Consider the following 20,884-nt stretch of genomic DNA (forward strand, 5'->3'; position numbering starts at 1 on the left):
GAACTAGTCGGCATTTTACCAAGGAGAAAGGTGCTGGGTAGAAAGAAGGCAATTTCCAGCTGAGGTTATAAATGCAGGCACTGAGCCTCAAAGCAACATGACATGCTAAAATGTGTAAGTCAGAGTTCCTTCTAAGGTAAAACTTACACACAGTGAAATGTACACTTTAAGGAATTTTAACAAATACATCCAGCTTTTTTCCTCACACCACAATCAAGATGTAGAACATTACATCGCTCCTCAAAATGTCCCCTGTGTCACTCTGAGTCAGGCCCCCAACAATCTTAGACAATCTCTGTTCTAATTTTTATCACTGTGGGTTTGTTTCACCTGTTCTTGAATTTCATTATTATTGGTATTATGCAATATGTAGTCACATACCTGAGTATCAACATGAAGTTTTGGGGATTTGCTCATGTTGTGTGTATCAGTAGTAACTTCCTTTTTGGTGCTGAGTAGCAGTCCACTGAGGGATGTCCTACTAATTCTTTATCCATTCAAGGAGAAAAGTGTTTGATATGATTTGTTATGGCTCCTGCACAGAATCTGGGGGGAATGGATTGAAGCCTGTGGAATGCATCTCAAAATGAACCTGAAAAGACAAACAGGTCCAAATCATGGCTTACTAAGGCATTTGGACATCATCCTAAGGGCAATAGGTAGCTAATATGGCATTTTGAGAGAAACTGTGTTAGAACATAATCAGACATCAATACCCAGCTGATCACTGAGGGAGCTCTTAAACCCTAATCAGTAATTACTTAGAGTTCACCTTAAGTTCTGGGTCTTGATAACAGTCATCCTGAAGGCATGCACTCCCTCTAATATGCTTCATTTTTCTATTTAACTAAGATTTTTTTGAGCACCTATTATGTGTTAGGCACACCATCTTGCAAACACAATGGTTCTTTAGGGTTCTTGCCATCTGTATCACCTTGGGATTTATGCATTTATTTATTTTAAAGTGAATTACAGAGAAAGAGAGACACAGAGAGGTCTTCCATGTACTGGTTCATACCCCAGATGGCTACAAACGCCAGGGCCTGTCAAGGCAGAAACCAGGAGTCAGGAGATTCACCTGGATCTCCTATATGCGCAGCAAGGGCTCAAGTAGCTGGTCCATCTTCCACTGCTTTCCCAGGCTATTAGCAAGGGAGCTAGATTGGAAGTGGAGGAGCCAGAATGCAAGCCAGAACCCATATGAGATACCAGTGTTGCAGGCGGTGACTTTACCCACCTTGCCACAATGCTGGCCTGTCTGTGAGGGTATTCTCAGGGAGCAAGACTCACCACTGCAGCACAGCACCGTCATTGGATTCTGCTCTGCTCTCTCCAATTACTTCACGGTAATGGGAAGATTTCATCCCACTCACTCTGTCTGGACTAAAACAGAATTTTGTGATTTGAGCTGCAGCTACAAGCAGGTTAACTGGGTTCAGATACACTCTTTCAGCAAGTTAGGTATTAGTTTAAACATTTCTTATTCAATATCATGTGAGCTACTGATGCCAGTTAGACAACCAGTTGGCAGCTACCAAGTGGATCACCAGTTGTGGTAGCTTGGACTGTTCAATGGAAAGATTTTTCTGACTCTTCACAGAGTTTGAGTCAAGAATGCATTCACACCACACATCATGGGCTCCATTTTGTCATGGGTATTTCCTACATAAGAAATATAGAAAGAATAAGAGCCATCAATTTCTAAAGTTTTTTAAAAGATCCAAAATCATTTGCCCGTTTCATCCTCTTCTATTTAAAACTGGTTTTTCTTGAATACCACTATTGGAGAAAAATTTAATTTTAGTGAATACAATTGTTTTAATACAGAAAAAAAAATGCTCACTGACACAGCACTGCATGCTTCATGAAATGCTTTGTGAGGTGAGTTTCATGTTGGGGAATTTTGGAATGCGAGCTGATAAGGGATGCCAGTTACACTGGGGAGAAAAAAAAGAGGAAGATCGTGGTGCCACAGAAAAACAACAAGAAAAAATCACCATTCTCTGGTCTACAATGTAAAGGGAGTTATTTGCAAGCCCTGGGCCTCCTGGAATTCAATGAACAAAGAACACAATGCAGATGGGATTAAGCTCAGAGATCCTAGAGGAAATTGAATACAGATTTCCTGGCAAACAGAAGAAGCCAAGACTATGAATACCTAAAACCTGGAAGCAAACCCACATGGCAAAGGCCTGTGATGGTTAATCCAGGACAAAGCACAGCCCAGCCAAGCCCTCAGTGGTCATGAGGCAGATGGACATTTACAAGACTGACTGACTGGCTGCACTCTCAATTGTCCATTCTTGGCCTACAGATGTACTGTATGTTTGTGACGTGTGTGCAACAGGATCGTTTTAGGATAAAATTCATGGTCTGTCCTATGTTTCCTTTCCCTTTCTTTGTACTGAAGCTGAGAGTCCAGGGTTGCTTGCTTCAGGGCAATTTGATGGTAGGGTATCCTGGCTTCTTTTCACAAGTTTAGAACTTTGGGAGGAATGAGGTTTGAAAAGAGAAAGATATTCACAAGCTGAGTTATGGACTGGGTGTGCGGTACAGCAATCCATGGTCATAGAAAATGTTAAGGAAGCCAGATCTCTGGCTTGGGTCTTCTGAATTGACCAGAGTCCCATAACCCAGAAATGGTATGGAAAAACCCAGGCACCTGATCTGCAGAGTAAGGCAGGTTGGGATGGTGGGTATCTTGGTGGTCCCAATTCATTTCCACTTCCAAGCAATCCCGATGATGAAAGACAGAAAGAACACTCACGTATCAGACCACTGTAGTCCCCAGCCAAACTGACAGGTGTGGAGTATGGTTGTTGCTGTTTTTAATGCAAAATCCCCTTCAGACATGGGTGGATAGCAAGTATAGGAAAGACCAAATGGATTTACAGTTGTTTGGCTGATCATCACTGAAATGCTTTTGCCCAGCCAGCTTTAAAACCTTCAAGATCAATGTAATCCTTTTATAATTAACAAATTATTTCTCTCCTTCCTTTGTATAGCATAAAATCATCAGAGATTTTTCCCCAAAGTCCTCCCCCTAAAATGGAATTATAAGACCCTGTGAACTTCTAGCTTTGTCCACTGACTCAGAATCCCCTCTCTGCACCTCCTTAAGTCACCAGGCATCTCTATTAACTTGCAAAACACTCCTGTCTTTTCAAATTCCATGGAGCTTCAGATTTTAAAACAAAAACCACTGAGCCCTCTCCAACTTCTCCAGACAAAGGAGCATAGATCCTACTATTTTCTTGAATGGGGAGGAGGGGACTTTTCTCATTATAAAATATTATAAGATAAAGGCCCATTGCCAGGAGACATAGGAGGAGAATGTGTACAGATTCGCTCTGCCTGAAACATGAATTCTACTGGACCAAACAATTGTATTCTAGGCTTTTGGCCTTTTCTCCACTGAAAAGATTCAGAGTTGGGTACAGTTTTGACTGCACCTTAAAGCACTTTTCAGGGGTGAAGTCTGGACTCTTACTCCTAACTTCCAAGCACAAAAGCAAGCATTCTTTTCACGACACCAAGTCTAGTTTTGTAGCCTACTCATTCCTCTATCACCATTTATAGTACTTTTAAGCCAGAAGAAATTATTGTCAGAGAAGTGGTGTAATGATCAAGTTGTGTTTCAGAAATTTTTTTCCTCAACCCTACTGCTACTTAGTTGGTGACTTGGGCAAGAAAAGTAATATTCACATGCTTCAGTCACCAGGTTGGAAAATATGGATGCTTTGTGACTTTACTCAGATCTATATAATGTTTCACCAATTACAGCATTATCTATTCCCAGGAAAGAATCTAGCCTTCAAGGAACAGAGGGAGAACCACTTGTCACTGTGCACATAAAAATAATCCTGTAGGATGTGATGTGCTGGAGTAGATGACCTCCAAGGTTCTACAGGAAAATGTTTAGATACACACACAGTATCCAGAAGCACTCAGCTACTGTTGGGTGACTAACCAAAAGGGCCTCTGATTTATACTGTTTGGTGAATAAATCACTTCAAACTCAGAGCAAGTGAACCAAAAGGAAATTGAGATATTCCAGGAAGCAAGGTGAATCAGACAAGAGTCTGGAAAAAAAATTATTTTTTAATGAATTTAACTGCTGGTAATTAGGATTGGCAGTAGAAATTAGCATAAACACACCATCCAAATGATAATGCGACTGGAACATTGTTATAAATTCTTAATGCCTCTTTTAAGAATAGAAAATGACAACTCATCAAAGAACAATTCATCAGGGTTCACCTAGCACTGACCTGAGCCCTTCGTTGTTCTGCTCTGTGGAACCCATTCCAATTTACAAGGCAAAAAGCTTAAAGCTTATTAATAGTCTAGATTGGTAGGTTTCAGAATTTCTTGGCTGAAGAAAATTGTTTCATTTTTCAAAGAAATTAGTAGGCAGAAATCCAATATAAAAACAGTAATAATAGGAATAACCAGTATTTGTTGAACATTACTATGTGCCAAGTAGTTCTAAATCTATATGTTTATTCATTTAAAACTCATAATACCACACAAAAATTGGTAATATTATTAGCCCCCAGTTTATAACAGATAAAGGAAGTTGGCAATAGTGACATCAAGTAAATTGCAGACCTCACCCAAGCTGTAATGGTCAGAGTCAAGTTTCAAGCCAGTCTGCACTGCAGTCCAGGTGTGTTCTCTGCTTCCATCTGTCAGGAGGATGTAGAGTTGCTCTGGAAATGAAGGAATCTGATGGATACTGCCCATGTATTCTCTGCTGGTCTAAATGGAATCTACCTTTAGATTTGCTCATAGGTAGGTGTCTTTAAAAAGCACCCCTGAGGTTGTCCTTGGACTCACTAGACAGAAGTATCTCTTTTTATAACAGTATTTTTACATACATGGGATTACACTATAGTTAATTTTCCAGAGTCAGCTCCAAGGCACAATCATGTCTGAAAGGCAATGATCAGTTTTCTGATGTCTTCATTCTGAGCCACTGATACAGAATTCAGCAGACGTTTCCCCACATGACACTCAGTGTTCAGAGCGATTCCACGTAACTCAAGTAGATGTCATTGTGGGAGAGCACATTTACCACTCATTGCAGCATCATGGAAGCAGCCTCAGAGGGCAGTAAGTTCCCAGGATAGACCTAGGTTAGGGTTTGACACGACAGAAGTTCAGTCTACTTTGCTAACAGGTGTGAGGAATTACAGAGCACTTACCACACATAATAACCCCTGTCTTGCTTTGGAATGTGTATTAGAAGAATTTTAATAGTAGTTATGAATTGGCTATTCCAGAAGAAAATCCTTCTTTCAGGGGACAGTATGCTAACAGGATAGATCTACTAGTGAATAGGTGTTTTCATGTTTAAATCTAAAAATTTCCACTTTCTCCCAGAAAAATATGGACAAAAAGATGGGAATGGATGCACTCCTTAACAAATGAGATTTCCAGTTCTGGGTATCAGTCTTTTACAGTAAGTTCTACTTACTAACAATATTTTCCAAAAAAAGCATAAACAAGGAATATCCATCTGATCATAGTAACATTAAATTTGACTTCAGATTTTGAAAGCCTATTATTTAGGTATGCAACTAGATAACCATTATTATTCCCACTCTCATCCGAGATTATAAAGTACTCAAGTGTGAGATTCTGTGATTCTGTGCTTCACTGATTACCTTTTCTTACATTTAATCCTCCTGTTGGGGGGGGGGGGTAGAAAAACAGATGTGTGGAACACATTATCAGAATTTTATATTGGAAAGTTTATAATTGATAACAATAATTTGGTAGTACTTCTTTGAAACAGTTGATAAAATTGCTGCACAAATCCAGAATGCACAGAAGTTGTGTGATTTCATAGTCATTTACAAACGACCATAAAAAACAAAGTGCCCATTTTTCCCAAGAGAAATGAAAATGAAATCTCCTAAGCAAAATCTATTCATGTTGGAAATTTTATTAGCTTTCTGTAATGGAAAGGCTATTAAGTAGATACTGTTTTGTGTTTCTGAATGGTTTTCACATCTTGCTAAATGAAGACAAAATCAGTATTGCATTATGAAAAGTACCATTCACACATTGTAAGCACCAGTTTCACAATGAAACAGACTGGATAAGGTAAAATAAATTCCAAAATCTAAATAGGGCAGATATGTTAAGATGAATGATAGCTTTATTACTTACTCCATACTACCATTGAAAAGAGCACAAAAATATGAAATTTGATGTCAACTGTTACCAAAGTGGTTTTTAAAACCATTTATTTGAAAATTTGATGACATCTAGTGGCTGATTCTGCTCATCACTACTCAGTAGTCACTGAGACCTGGGCCTCCCTTTTTAACTCATTCTCCAAAATCAAGGAAATAACCTGGCATTTTTGGTCAACATGAATGATGGAAAGACAGTTTACTGCAACTCAGTGAAGCTATGTTCATTTAATGAGTCTCAGTTGGCACGGCAAGAAGAGGACAGCCATCAGAGAGAGGGCACATTGAGCTCTGCCTTTCCCAGGCCTGCCTTTGATGTTCCACAGGAACTAGAACAGAGATTTTTCTTTGACTCTATTCAATCACTTGAATGAAAATTATTAAATGAGTGAAACTTTGTCAATGCCTATTGAGTTTTCTGCTTCTTCTCTACGGAGTTAATCCAGTTAGATTCAGAAAATGTTCAATGAGTCTTAAGTTACTGTCATGTAAAGAATCCTTTTTTAATGTGCCTATTAACACATCATAGACCTATATGGACAATTTCTCTCCTGAAAAGTATACAATACATTACATGAGATATCTAGGCCAAATATGACACGGAAAAAGTATTCCACAAGTGCAACATAAGCTGAAATTTGTTGGGTTATCCATGGGAAAAGGATGTGAAAAAGTTGAGATTTCTTTAAAGCAACATTTCCATGGATCTAGAATTGGTACTTAAGTTGAGTCCACAAAGCTATATTCGATATGACTATGCCCCAGTCACTATATTAGGCCCAGGAGAGTAAAGCCAAATAAATCAGAACTTGTGATGTTGGCCTTCTCATTCTGGTGGGTCGTGAGATCAGAAGGTGCACTAATGCCAGGGCAAAGGTAAAGCCTGGGTTCTTTCATGAGTGCCAGAAGAAGTTATCTACCCAAAGCTGCATGGAAGGTAGGGAGAAAGAATAATAATCAAGAAACCTTTCCCTGATCACATGACAATGAAGCATTCCTTTTATCAAGTGAATAGAGCAGAAACGGATAAAGAAATCCAAGAAGTCTGCAGAAAGTTTGAGGAAAGAGTGAATAATAAAAATCATTGCAAGGATTTCAATTCTATCTTGCACCAAAATGAACTTATCTTTTCATTCCATTTTCCCCACCCTTTTTGAAGTGCCTTGTCCATGAGGGTGAGAAGGCAGAAGGAATGGAAGGTAGGAGAGTTCAAGTGTGGGAGATCATGACATGAAAAGCAAATCACTCATCATATATTCTACTCTAAAGTTAATCAGAAACCCTTGAAGAATTTTCGGGGAAAAAATGATAGCATCAAATTAGAATTTTAAAACTATCAATACCCGCCGGCGCCGCGGCTCACTAGGCTATTCCTCCGTCTTGCGGCGCCGGCACACGTGGTTCTGGTCCCGGTCGGGGCGCCGGATTCTGTCCCGGTTGCCCCTCTTCCAGGCCAGCTCTCTGCTGTGGCCAGGGAGTGCAGTGGAGGATGGCCCAAGTGCTTGAGCCCTGCACCCCATGGGGACCAGGAGAAGTACCTGGCTCCTGCCATCGGATCAGCGCAGTGCGCCGGCTGCAGCGCGCCCGCCGTGGCAGCCATTGGAGTGTGAACCAACGGCAAAGGAGGACCTTTCTCTCTGTCTCTGTCTCTCTCTCTCACTGTCTACTCTGCCTGTAAAAACAAACAAACAAACAAAAAAAACTATCACTACCCACAGAGAATGAATCCAAGGGCTCCATGAGATCTCCAACCGTCACAGAAGACTGTTGGGGAGACAAAATTTACTGGATTCTGTGAGTAAAAGTCAAGTCCACCTACCTTTATTCCAATCCTGCTAATTACACTCAGAGTCAGTAGCATGGACAGAGAATTCCACAAATTAGCAAAGTAATCATTTTTAACAATTAAAGAATTTCTAGTCATTTTGCTAATCTTATAAATGTTTAGCCTTATTTCCTCCTACCTACCAAAAAACATCTAAAAAGAAAAAAAAAAGAGAAGATAATAACACCATCAGTAGTAAGTCATTACTACTTTTCTGGTCAGGACTTTTCTGGTCATTTTCTTGATGTCCCATCCAGAAAATGTTGGTTTGTCAAAAAAACATTGTGCTTCTAGTACTTGGCTGCCCTAGAAGTACAAGCAGAGAAACAAATGTAGCACAAGGAAGAAGACTAGATCCTGGGGAGAATTTCCAAGCTCCACAGGTGGTCCACTCCCCCTACCCACCATGGGTGGCCTAATGGTGTTTTTTGCTTTAAGAAACTGGCAGAACAAGCTTTCAAATTTTACTCTTGTCCAGATTCCATTCACAGTCAGGCCGCCCTGACTTTTCCTTACAGTACAATCTGAAGCTATGACTATTCCTCCAAGCTACCACATAAAGCAAAGCCAAAATGTGAGTACAGCACCAATCCAACCACTGAAAGGATTTCAGGAGAACTTTGATTTTAGTTCTTACATGTTTTGTACTCATATACATAAGAGGAAGGGAATAAAAGGAGGGACCCCCCTCATAATATGCATGCAAAGAAATAGATTCAATGATCCTCAAGGCTTTTGCAGCTTTGATAAGAAATGATGACTCATGGGTATCAACAAAGGCAGCGAGAACAGCATGGAAACATATGGCCCACTCTTAGAGATTACTAAGGACACAACGAATGAATACATTTGTTGACCAGTTGGATGTGAAATATGGGGAAACGGACAGATCTGAGATAATCCTTGTTATCAAGAGCATTAAATTGCTTACCAGTGTTTGAGGCACTTTATACTCTCTTCCCAGGCAACAGTTTCAACATTACAGTGTTTTCAGTGTTACAAATGCTCTCTTCTCCACCATGTGCCCAAATCTCCTAAGTTTTCAATCACGCTGAACTGTGGCTGTCACCCAAAATATGTTGTGCCTATGCGAGCCTTGCATGCACTTTCCCAGCTCTCTCTTGCAATTTATTCCTGCCACTCTGTGCCTTTTGGTGGCCCTTTTTTCCCCAAGTCCCAGCCCACAAATCCCTGGTTGTGTGAAGAATTCCTTAACTCCCCATCCAGGGGCTGAATGAAGTCCTTTCCTCCTCTCCTTTTTCTCTTCCCTTTCTTCTTCTCTCTACTTTGTGAAGTAGTGGAGCAATTGGGAGAGGTCATGAGTTTTGATGTTTAACCAACGTCAGTGCAGATCACAGCTTCTCCAGTTTCTGGCTTTGGGAATTTAATAAGTTATCTAAACTTACTTAGTATGTTTTTATAACCACCTCCAAAAGGGGTCATTGATATATGCCTACAAAATGTGCTAATATTTATTGAGAGTTTATAATGTGCCTATCACTTTCAAGATATGAGTCAAGCTTTTGACATGAGACAACTCATCTAATTAGAATTAGCTTTAAAGCTACCTGTCACATAATCACAATTATGCCAGCAGCAAAACACTTATTACAGTATGCCATTGCAAGGTTTTGACGTGCTCATTCCCCCACTAGACCACATGCCTTCTGAATGAAGGAACTCATTTGTTTATCATCTTCATTATCTGGAAAGCACCAGCACATAATAGAAGCTAAATAATTGCTGGATTTTTTTTTAAGTTGCAGTAAACAGAGTTGACCGTGCAGCCAATATTATATTGCATGCAACTACTTGGTTTTCATATTCGTAGAGAAATTTCTACCAAAAATTAAATACAAAGGCAAGTGTTAAAAAGGCTGACCCTCTCTACATTAAAAGAAATATAACAACTCACATTATGATAACAATGTTTAAATGTTTTAAAATAGATGCTAATTTTATCTCCACATTGATTCATGCTCCTACTTTTTATACTATAGGCAATTTTTCTGTGGGACAGAGCAGATAATTAAAATTAGAACTAGACAAGTTTCTAATAAGGAAGAAAGTAAGATTAATGCTTCTGGGGTTATATGAAATTTTTCTTATTTCTTAATTTTGTTCTCATGACATCAGAAGGATCCCTGGTCAATATTGACATTTACTGTCATAAACTGAATTTGATCTTCAGATGCCAGATGTCTAGTAGGAACTCAGGATGCTCCACCAGGCCTGTCCCCCTGGGTCTTTAGTTAACTCAGAAGATACTCGACTCAGTCAGACTTGGGAATCTTGAGGGTCCCATAGAGAAACTGCCATGTCCTTGTTCTGTGTCATGATGATCCAAGTGCAGTAAGAAACGTTTGAATGTTCTCTCTTGTCCCTGGGAGCTTTGGGATCCGCATGGAGGAAAGGCCTGTACTTCCGGGGAAGAAAAGTCCTTGTCAAGGGATCAGACCCGCCTCAACCTTTAACCCCCATGCCCTGAATCTATAAAAGGAGCCCTCCCAATCTCTGACACGCGACTTCCCCAGAACCCCACTCTGTTGGGACTGGGGAACCTCGCCGGGGAGCGGAATCCCAATAAAAGCCTGTGAATTAATTGATTCGTCTGCCTGGGAAGATTTGTTACACACCGACACCTTGCAGTCCCCAAGGAAGAGGTGGTAGAGTAGGTATGTAAATCTGATGGCCCCTGCTTCTCAGAGCAAAACAGCTCCTGTAATAAGAATCATGCACAGGTGTGAGTGAGTGTGCAAATTGGAGTGCTAAAGAAACTCTACCCTAAAAGTCAACTCTTCTTTAAGAATTACCAAGAAAATAAAAGTAATTTAGAAACAGAAAATGAAATAGAGTCATAACTTGGGTAGTTTATTATTTAAAATCTTTTTTTTTTTTTTGATGGGTGGATTCTAAATGTTTAGGCTCCTTAGTCATGGGATCTGTTTTTCTCTTCATTGAGATTCGTCATCCATTCATACATGAGCCTACTAGACAACACATGATGTCCCACAGAAAATTCAGCCTGTCCTGAATGGAACTTGATTCTTTCTCCTTTCCCCTGTCCTCCCCCATCACCACCATTAACTCCTCCTCCATTGCCACCTTGGTGGATGGCATCATTACTTAGCTACTTCAGGAAGGAAAGAGACATGATTAGAGAAGGAAACATGGGAGAAGTATTGGAGAGGTACTGATATGCCTGGAGACAAAAATATGATTACGAGATTACTTAATAAACTAGTGGAGACATAAGAGGACCCAAAGAGGGAAAAGGCAGAGACACTGGAGGAAGAGAAAAGAAATGTCAGAGTTAGTGTTGACATGCTATCAGCAAGCTCACTGACTGACTCCTGAGGCCATGAGAAACAGGAGTCAAAGATGGTTGAGTTCCCACAAACAATAACCACAAAGGAAGTCTATTAGGATGGGGAAAGCACAGAGGAGGAGCAGGAAGGGGAGGAGGAGGAAAGGGAAAAGGAAGAAGTCTACCAGAAAACAGTAGTTCCTAACTTGACCTGCGTGATGCCTTCTGACAAGGAGATGGTGGAGGTAATTGGCAGTTCAGATGTGATGTCTGGGATGCAGACAGGAGTTTGTGGAAATCAGCATGGTTGACTTTACTGCCAAGGAGAGACTCAAACTAGATAGAACAAAGAGCTCAGCCTCTGTTAATCTAGTATTTACAGGTTTCTAAAAGGAAAGAAACCTGGAAAGAGACTGATAAATAGCAGTCAGAAAAGTAAGGAGAAAATTGAGAGAGGGTCATGATTCAGAAGCCAAAGGATGCTCCCTCTGTAGAGTTCAGTTATGAGTAATTAATTCAAACCATAAGTTAGTTTAAATACATGTGAAATTAAGACTTAATAATACGTAGTATGTTAAGATTAAATGATAAAAAATATGGGGCAACATATTAAAATCTTGGTCTTAAGAGCTTTCAGGACCTGTCGCAAGAACTGCCATTCCTCCATGACAGGCTTTATTTTAAGCCAGAAAAGACAAGCCTATTTCTGGAATTTAGATTCTTCCGCCTTCCTGTGTGACGCCTAGCCCCTAAGTTGCTCAAATGCACCAATAAAATACATACATTTAGGTAACTGCCATATAAGGTTTGTAGTGACCTATGTACTTGTTTACTTGAGTGCATAAAAATGCTGGGAGGGGGAGGGACGGGCTTCTTGCCTTAGCACTGCGCTGTGTCGTATGTGCTGGTAAGAGCCCCAGCTAGCTGGTAATAAATCCTCTTGCTGTTGCATCCAGCCTGCCTTTTTTGAGTTGTTTTGGGGAGGGTCTCAAACTGGACACAACACCTCCTGGCAAATGCCAGGCATAAGTCTTAAAGGACGGCAACCCAGAAGACACCATTAGATATGCCACGTGAGAGGCTGTGAACAATCATCAAGAAGCTAGCTTGCAGGGAGAGAGGGGTGAGCACCCCCGGGGAAGCTGAGGACAGTTGGAGCAGTGAGCATAGACCTCTCTGTCCAATTTGGGTACAGAGAATATGAACAGAACTGAGCAGTGGGGACCCAAGACCAAGGGAAGCTCTAATTGTTCTAAGTACCTGGATGTTTAGGTATATTGACAACTGTTAAAGGACCAGTGAAGAAGACAATTCTGAAGATATGTGACAGCTGAGAAATCCTAGTAATTCCCAAAAAGGGTCAGGATGGAGTCTTTAAAAGTAACAAAACTCACAAACTCTCATTTTAATAGTGGGTTATGTTTAGTCTCTTGCCAGGAACGTTTTCAGAGGAACGAATTCCACTCCCTGATGCTAGGAGCCCAGGATAAGTACTTTTAAAAACAATGGTTGGCCCTTTCCAAGCAGTCATTTTGTACAATCTCAGCCACACAACCTGCTATTTTTACGCACCAGGCAATCCAGGTTCCCAAATCAAGGTGTTTGGTGGCAGATACCTGTGGTTTCAGGGCTTCGTACTTCACCCACTGCCCTCCCTCCTCCTCCACTTCTCACCAGACCTTTTATTTACAGCTGTTTCCCTCTCTATATATCTTATCAAGTGCTTTAAGAAGAGAGCATCCTCTCATTAATTCCCTCTTCACTTCCTTCAGAATTTATCCCATCTACCACCAATAAACTGGTGTGATTTGTGATATGCAGTATATGTTCAACCATTACAAGCATTTAAGGCTAGCTCTGAAGGCTTTCCAAATGCTAATCTAAACCGTGATAAAAACCTATCCCCTCTCCGTTCCCTTATTTCACAGGATAGCTCAGAGAGAAGTAAGTTTCAAAGGCAGGAGAAGGTTGCCTTCACACAGCACAAAGGCTTCTCCCCAAGAAACACTTCCACTACCCACTTGGTGAAATAACTAGGGCTCAGCTGTTTTGTCTTTGTTTATGATACATAACTCACACTCATATTCCACCACTGTGCATCTTTTCATAAACAGGTCATAACGTCTACTCCAGACTATGTTTTCTAAATGTCTTAAGAAGATTGATTCTCCAGCCCTAAAGGCATTCGGATCTGGCTGAAAAGCCCATGAGAGTATTTCAGGCATGGAAAGCCAAGACACTCTGGCAAAAAGATCTCTGTGAGTGAGATCCCAGTGGAAAGAACAGGTCTTCAAAGAAGAGGTACCTTTCTCTGAAGGGAGGAGAGAACCTCCACTTTGACTATGACCTTGTCTAAACAAGATAAGAGTCGGAGAACTCAAGGGGCTTCCATAGCCTTGGAAACTCATGACTGGTGCATAGGGAGATTACTGATGCCATAAACAGGAGTGTCAATTTGTAAAGTCAACAACAGGAGTCACGGTGCACTTACTCCTCATGTAGGATCTCTGTCCTTAATGTGCTGTACATTGAGGCTTAATGCTATAACGAGTACTCAAACAGTATATTTCACTTTGGGTTTCTATGGGGGTGCAAACGGTTGAAATCTTTACTTAATGCATACTAAACTGATCTTCTGTAAAAAAAAAAAATTATCAATTCCCAACTTGACTCTCACTGGGATTAAACATGACAATAGGTCTGATCTGATTTCATCATCATTTAAAAAAAAATCATCTATTATTTTTCACTTTATGTTTCTGTGTGGGAGCAAACTGTTGAAATCCTTACTTAATGTATACTAAGCTGATCTTCTGTATATTAAGATAATCGAAAATGAATCTTGATGTGAATGGAAGGGGAGAGGGAGTGGGAAAGGGGAGGGTTGTGGGTGGGAGGGACAGTATGGGGGGGGGAAGCCATTGTAATCCATAAGTCGTACTTTGGAAATTTATATTCATTAAATAAAAGATAAAAAAAAAGAAAATAGATCATTGTAAAAATTAAGAATGGGAATCTGAGAGGGAGGGAGAGGAGGAGTTGGAATGTGGGCAGGAGGGAGGGTAGGGGAGATTTCCTACTATGGAATATATGAAACTTGTATAACTTAAATGAAAATCCCCAAAAAAGAGAATGTGGTACATGTAAGGTATTGAAAAAAATTCATGGAAATGCATACTATGAAAAAATAGGTATGGGTATCAAGAATTTTTGCATCAAAATAAAGTTATTTTTTATTTTCAAAAAAAAAAAAAAGATTGATTCTCACTTTAATGAGGATTTAGGCATAGCCACCACTTCAAGGCAGGTTCACATGCTGGCTGACTTGTAAACCCTTTCCCAATAATTAACATAATTAACCATATTCTTGGTTCTGACATAATTAACCATATTCTTGAGAGATCACAGGATGTGGGATGTGTTTATTGTGGACTCCTTCTTCTTCAGCCACTCTTATCCTTCCCCATCACCAAAATTCAGGCCACTATTTTCCATGTTACTAAAGCGAGGAACACTATGGAAGAACAAGTTTGGGAAGCTTTTGAAGAAATGCCAGAGGCAGTCAGAAATCTCACTCTGAAACTCATGGGAAAGTTCAGGACCAGAGACAACCCATTCTAACCCCAAAGTGAATTCTTCTTTATTTTGAGAAGATCCTTGTGAGGTGGGCAAGAAAGCCTCAGATATCAGTGTGCTCTATGTCTTTCAAACTGGCACCAAGAACTTCCAATGTCAGCATCCGTCATGAATGACAAAGATTACCACTAGTTTCCCAAGGATTGACATCAAAAATAGCCCCAAACCTTGAAGAGTTTCACTTGGTCACCAGCAGCATTGAATAGATGGAAACAAATGGTGATGAGATTTCAGAGAAGAAGTTTTCACCCGTGAGTTGAGAATGAATGGATTCCACTTAATCAGATGAATACTTGTTTCTTATCTCATTTTTCCCCTTAATTCAGCTTTCAAGCCCAAGCAAATGACAAGGGAGGGGCCTGGGAACATGTCAAGAGAATTAATAGTTTATCTGAGCTACAAAAACATAAGAGAGGTGAGATTTGTTGTTCATCAGCAAAAGGAAGTGAAATTCCCATATGAAGTTAGCATTTTAAGATGTACTTTAAGCAAACCACGATTCTTTCCATTTATGAAAAAAGGAGAAAAATAAGCAAACATGACTTCCCCAAAACAACACAGGATGATTTCTGCCTCACTTGGATGAAGGGAAATAATGAATTATGACATCTTACAACTCTTCACCCACAGAGTCTATAGGCAGAGGTATTTTCTAAATCGGCAGTTTATAAATGTATATGAGCTTCTGTTTTCAAGATGTTTGTAAAAACCTTTATTTATTTGTTTAAGATTTATTTGTTTTTTGTTTGTTTTGTTTGTTTTTTAGAAAGGCAAAGTTACAGACATAGAGGGATACAGAGAGATAGGTGGTCACAATGGCTAGGACTGGACCAAGCCTAAGCCAGGAGCCTGGAACTCCATCTAGATTTCCCACATGAGTGGCAGGGACTCAAGCACTTGGGCCATCTTCTGCTGCTTTCCCAGGCACATTAGCAGGGAGCTGGATCGGAAGTGGAGCAGCCAGAACTTGAACTGGTGCTCACATAGGATGCCTGCATTATAGGTAGAGGTTTATCCTGCTTTGTCACAATCCTGGCAGAGCTGGCACTCAAATCAAGGCATTCTTTTTTTTTTTTTTTTTTTTTTTTTTTGACAGACAGAGTTAGACAGTGAGAGAGACAGAGAGAAAGTTTTTCCCTCCATTGGTTCACCCCCCAAATGGCCACTACGGCTGGAGCTATGCCGATCCGAAGCCAGGAGCCAGGTGCCTCCTCCCAGTCTCCCACACGGGTGCAGGGGCCCAAACACCTGGGCCATCCTCCACTGCCTTCCCAGGCCACAGCAGAGAGCTGGACAGGAAGAGAAGCAGCCGGGACTAGAACCCGGTGCCCATACGGGATGCCGAAACCACAGGCGGAGGACTAGCCAAGTGAGCCACAGTGCCGGCCCAGAACCAAGGCATTCTGATAGGGGACTTGGGCATCTTAATCAGCAGGCCAAATGCCTACCCTCGAGATATTTTTAACTATTATTTATTTATTTTCATCTTACTTTAAAAGCAAAGAGACAAAAGGAGACATATATTCTGTCTGCTGGTTCGTTCCTTCAAGATCGAAACAGTCAGGGTTGGGCTAGATCAAAGCCAGGAGCCAGGAACTCAACCCAGGTCTCCTAAATGGGTGGTAGGTACCCAAGTGCTACTTCCTAGGGTGTATATTAGCAGAAAGCTGGATTAAAAGCAGAGGAGCCTGAACTTGAATCAGACAATTCCAGTATAGGATGCAGGCATCCCAAGAAGTGATTTCACTGCTCTGCCAATTGCCTACTCTTCAAAGTCTTTTTTAAAGGAATCATTGTACTCTGTAACAGGGTCTTTGGCTCTGTCTGGAAAACACAGCCTTAACACGAAATGCTATGGAGGATTGACTGCCTGAATTCAGATGATGTCTCACACAACTAGTGCTTAGCATCAGGAGGTAGCATGAGGCCGTGTAAGGAATTTAGGTTTGCAAGTCCAGAAACCTGGGTTCTGTCTCTGTACCCAACTAGAAAGTGATTTCACATGGTTACGATCTCTTTGAAAATCAGTCCCCACGTGTGTTTAAAAAAGAGATTTTCATGTCTCCTTTAAACTCTTAAAGAATTGTGATTTTCTGTTACAAAAGAATTTCGGTGATTATCATCATCCTAGCCAGGTAACAACACTTGTTTGATGAGAGTAGTTCATTAAAAAGATACAGGATTACATTATGCACTCTTCATAGTCTAAGTTATCTTTAATTGCCATGATAGTCATGTGATCAATGTGAGATGTAGATCATGTAATTTCTATTTTATTTTTAGACGAGTTAATACGTTCACACAGACTTTGCTCTTTCTGAAGTCTTAATTTCCATATGAATGATATACACCTTTGTTAGCAGCTGCTCTAATACCTTTCTTGGAGCACATAGGCATGATGGTATTAAGACCCACAAAACTCACAGAGAGATAAATATCCTCCTCGCCATTCCAATCATATAGCATTTCTTCCCGGGGTGAGTATTTTCTGAAGAGTCATTAAAAGACTATTTTCCCTGCATAACTAATAGCAGCATGGGGTTAAATCAAGTGAATAAATAACTAAATGAAGATCATTTTCTCAGAGAAATTGTTTTCCCATATTTATCTAAAGCTGGTGAATTGTCTGTCTGGTATTTGTCTGACCCATCATTATTTTTAGAAATTATGAAGTAAACAACATGTGTACACACTCACTTGTACTTATTTACACATCAAACAAAAGAGAAATAGACACATTGTCTTCACAGAAAGACTCTGAACTGTAGCCCCAATCTAGAGTTCTAGAAGGTGAGTTGGATAACTAACTCCAAACAGTAATAATCCTTATGTTTTACAGAGAACAGACCTTACCCTGACTTGGCCATTCATCCAAGCATCCAAGTATGAGGCAGCTGGCAAAATGCTGAGAAAATATAAAGACAGTCCCTGTGACCAAGGACTTCTCAATTTATGACAAAGTGCCCATGCATCAGTACTGTGTGTCAACTTTTATAATAAAGGTCTCTCCTGGGAACTAAGAGGTACAGAGAGAGCACCTTTGCTGAATGTTTTCAACTGTCCTAGATCTTCTCTTTACTCCGTTCTTCTCCACAATGCTGAGTGCACCAAGCAAACCTTAGCAACTTCAACAGCTTTACTTTCTAGATCTAGGGTTCGGACAATGCAAGTAAGCAGAGGGCATGAAGACACCGAGGACGAGACATTTATCCCCCACTTCCTGCTTGAGGAGGATCTGCAGGTTGTTCAAAAGATCACATCTCCTTCCAGGCAGTACTCCACAGGGTAAACCACAAGGTACCTCCTCTTCCTCCCCATCAGGCCTGGAGGTGACAATGGCTTCCAGCAGTTGCCAGTCCTGAGGTCTTCCTCTATCTTTGTGAGTTTTCCCTTAGTCATGTCTATTCGTTTTTTTTTTTTTCCCCCTTAGTCATGTCTATACCCTGTTCAATGATCCCTATATCAAAACTTAGTCAAATTAATTCACTTTCTGCCATCTGCTTTCTGCCAGCTTTTTGATCTATCACCCAACCCAGAGTAGGTCAGGAAGGATCACAGTGAAAAAGACAAAGCGTATGACCTGGTCACAGAGAAGAAACACAAGCTGGGTAGTAAGGAAAGCAGCTGGAGAATGGGCTTTGAAAGTGGAAGGAACTGCATTAGCAGAAATATATAGAACAAGAAACACCTGATATGCCTGAAGTGACACGAGTCATCGGGAAAGTCGTAGCGTAGACAGCCAAAGAGGCAGATGGGCAGGATCACAGGCCAAGTATGCTGGTCCAGGGAATTTGGGTCTCATTGTGAAAACAACCCATTTACTTTGAAGCATTTTGTGCCATACAGATTCAAAAGGTCCTAACTGTGGTATTTTGGAAGTCAAAGGGAAATGAAGTAAAATTGGAGATAGGAGTATATATATCAGTTTATTAAAATTATCATAATATGTATTTGAAAAGCAGTTTCTATTTGGACCAGGATAATGCCAGAGGGGATTGAAGGAAAGGGGACTGAGAAGTATATGTGACAACACTTCATGCGCGTTAAATATTGCGAGAAAGTTAATGAGACATCCTTGTTTAAGTGGCTAAAAATAAAATGGTTCTTATTAGGGATTTATCATGTACTAGGCATGGTTCTTAGAGTTTTACATATATTCACTTATTGTTTTGGTTTTTTTTTTTAAGAATTATTTTTATTTAATTGAAAGAGACACAGAGAGAAGTAGAGCCAGAGAGAGCGAGAGGTCTTCCATTTCGCTGGTTCATTCCCCAAATGACCACAATGGCCAGAGCTGAGCTGATCTGAAGCCAGCATCCAGGAGCTTCTTCCAGGTCTCCTACATGGGTGCAGGAGCCCAAGGACTTGTGCCATCTTCTACTGCTTTACCAGGTCATAGCAGAGAGCTGGATAGGAATAGGAATAGCCAGGACTCAAAGCGGGGCCTATATGGGATGCCAGTGCTGTAGGCTGGGGCTTTAACCCTGTGCCACAGCGCCAGCCCCTACATACATTGACTTGTTTTGTCCTCCCGGCAACCCCTGAAAATCACAATATGTTATCCTTCCCCTTTTTATCAAACATAGCAACCAAGGTACAAACAGCTTGAGCAACTCGCCTCAAGTTGCACACATAGCAACTACAGCAGACTAGATTATAGGAGAAGAAAGAGGTACTTGGATAGGAATTAGAGATTTTAAAATCATTTCAGAATACCTAAGTCTCTGATGGTTGTAAGATATTCAGGTAGGGAAGCTGGGTAAGCAGCTTAACTTAAAGCTCAGGAAATACAGAAATAACATGACTAGAGAAACAAACATGAACACTTTCAACACAGTTTCTTCATAACTGAAGTCTTGGGAGAGGAGATGAGTCTCCAGGGAGACTATGCAAATGAAAAGGAGTTTGACACTGGAAATCAAGGCAGCATCGATGTTGCAGGAATAGAGAGAGGCATGCATAGAAGATCCCACAATCCCATCCTGCCCTAAAGCTTCTAAACAATCTTCCTCCTTTCCCCATGAGAACTATATGCTCCAGACAAATGCATCTATTTCCCTTCTATTTTGCTTCTTATAAATTTCTTCTTTAAGGGGAAAACTTGTAAATTTCCCTTTGGAAGCTGTCAACCCTACATTCCATTCCTGCACACCTGTCTCCATCCTTGGGAACAATCTAAAATCCTACTTCCTCAGTGGAATCTGGTCCCAATTATCTGATTCTAGGAACTGCAAATTGTACTCTTCTATAACATTCAATGAGATTCTCAGTTCCTTTTATGGAAATTTATCTTCGGTAATACCTATTTGATTTTTCCTGTGCTAACATATCCCCAAAAACAGATATACACGAATATAAATATATTTCTTTTTTTAAAAGATTTGTTTATTGCCTGGCACCGAAGCTCACTAGGCTAATCCTCCGCCTGCAGTGCCGGCACACCGGGTTCTACTTCCGGTCAGGGCGCGGGATTCTGTCCTGGTTGCTCCTCTTCCAGTCCAGCTCTCTGCTGTGGCCCGGGAGTACAGTGGAGGATGGCCCAAGTGCTTGGGCCCTGCACCCGCATGGGAGACCAGGAGGAAGCACCTGGCTCCTGCCTTCAGATTAGCGCAGTGTGCTGCCTGCAGCACACCGGCCATAGCAGCCATTTGGGGGGTGAACCAACAGAAGGAAGACCTTTCTTTCTGTTTCTCTCTCTCTCTCTCTCTCTCACTGTCTAACTCTGCCTGTCAAAAAAAAAATTTTTTTTTGTTTATTTGAAAGTCAGAGTTACACAGAGAGATAAGGAGAGACAGAGAGAGAGAGGTCTTCCATCCAATGGTTCACTCCCCAATTGGCCGCAATGGCCAGAGCTGCGCCAATCTGAAGCCAGGAGCCAGGAGCCTCTTCTGGGTGTCCCACATGGTGCAGGGG

At 40.9% G+C, this 20,884-nt stretch overlaps 1 long non-coding RNA gene across 3 annotated transcripts in view; it reads right to left on the reverse strand.

Annotated features, from left to right (window-relative positions):
* The window catches only part of LOC149127523 (uncharacterized), an 85,998-nt gene that overhangs the window by 10,556 nt on the left and 54,558 nt on the right, over positions 1–20,884 (reverse strand). For all 3 annotated transcript variants that reach the window (XR_016230924.1, XR_016230925.1, XR_016230926.1), the window contains exons 2-3: positions 1,291–1,383; positions 382–592 (exon numbers count right to left, since the gene is read on the reverse strand). This is a non-coding gene — a long non-coding RNA (uncharacterized LOC149127523). The remainder of the gene's footprint in view (positions 1–381; positions 593–1,290; positions 1,384–20,884) is intronic.

This window comes from Oryctolagus cuniculus, chromosome 3 (assembly GCF_051225735.1).
Source record: "Oryctolagus cuniculus isolate XC-2025 breed Fujian yellow rabbit chromosome 3, ASM5122573v1, whole genome shotgun sequence".
Lineage (NCBI taxonomy): Eukaryota > Metazoa > Chordata > Mammalia > Lagomorpha > Leporidae > Oryctolagus > Oryctolagus cuniculus.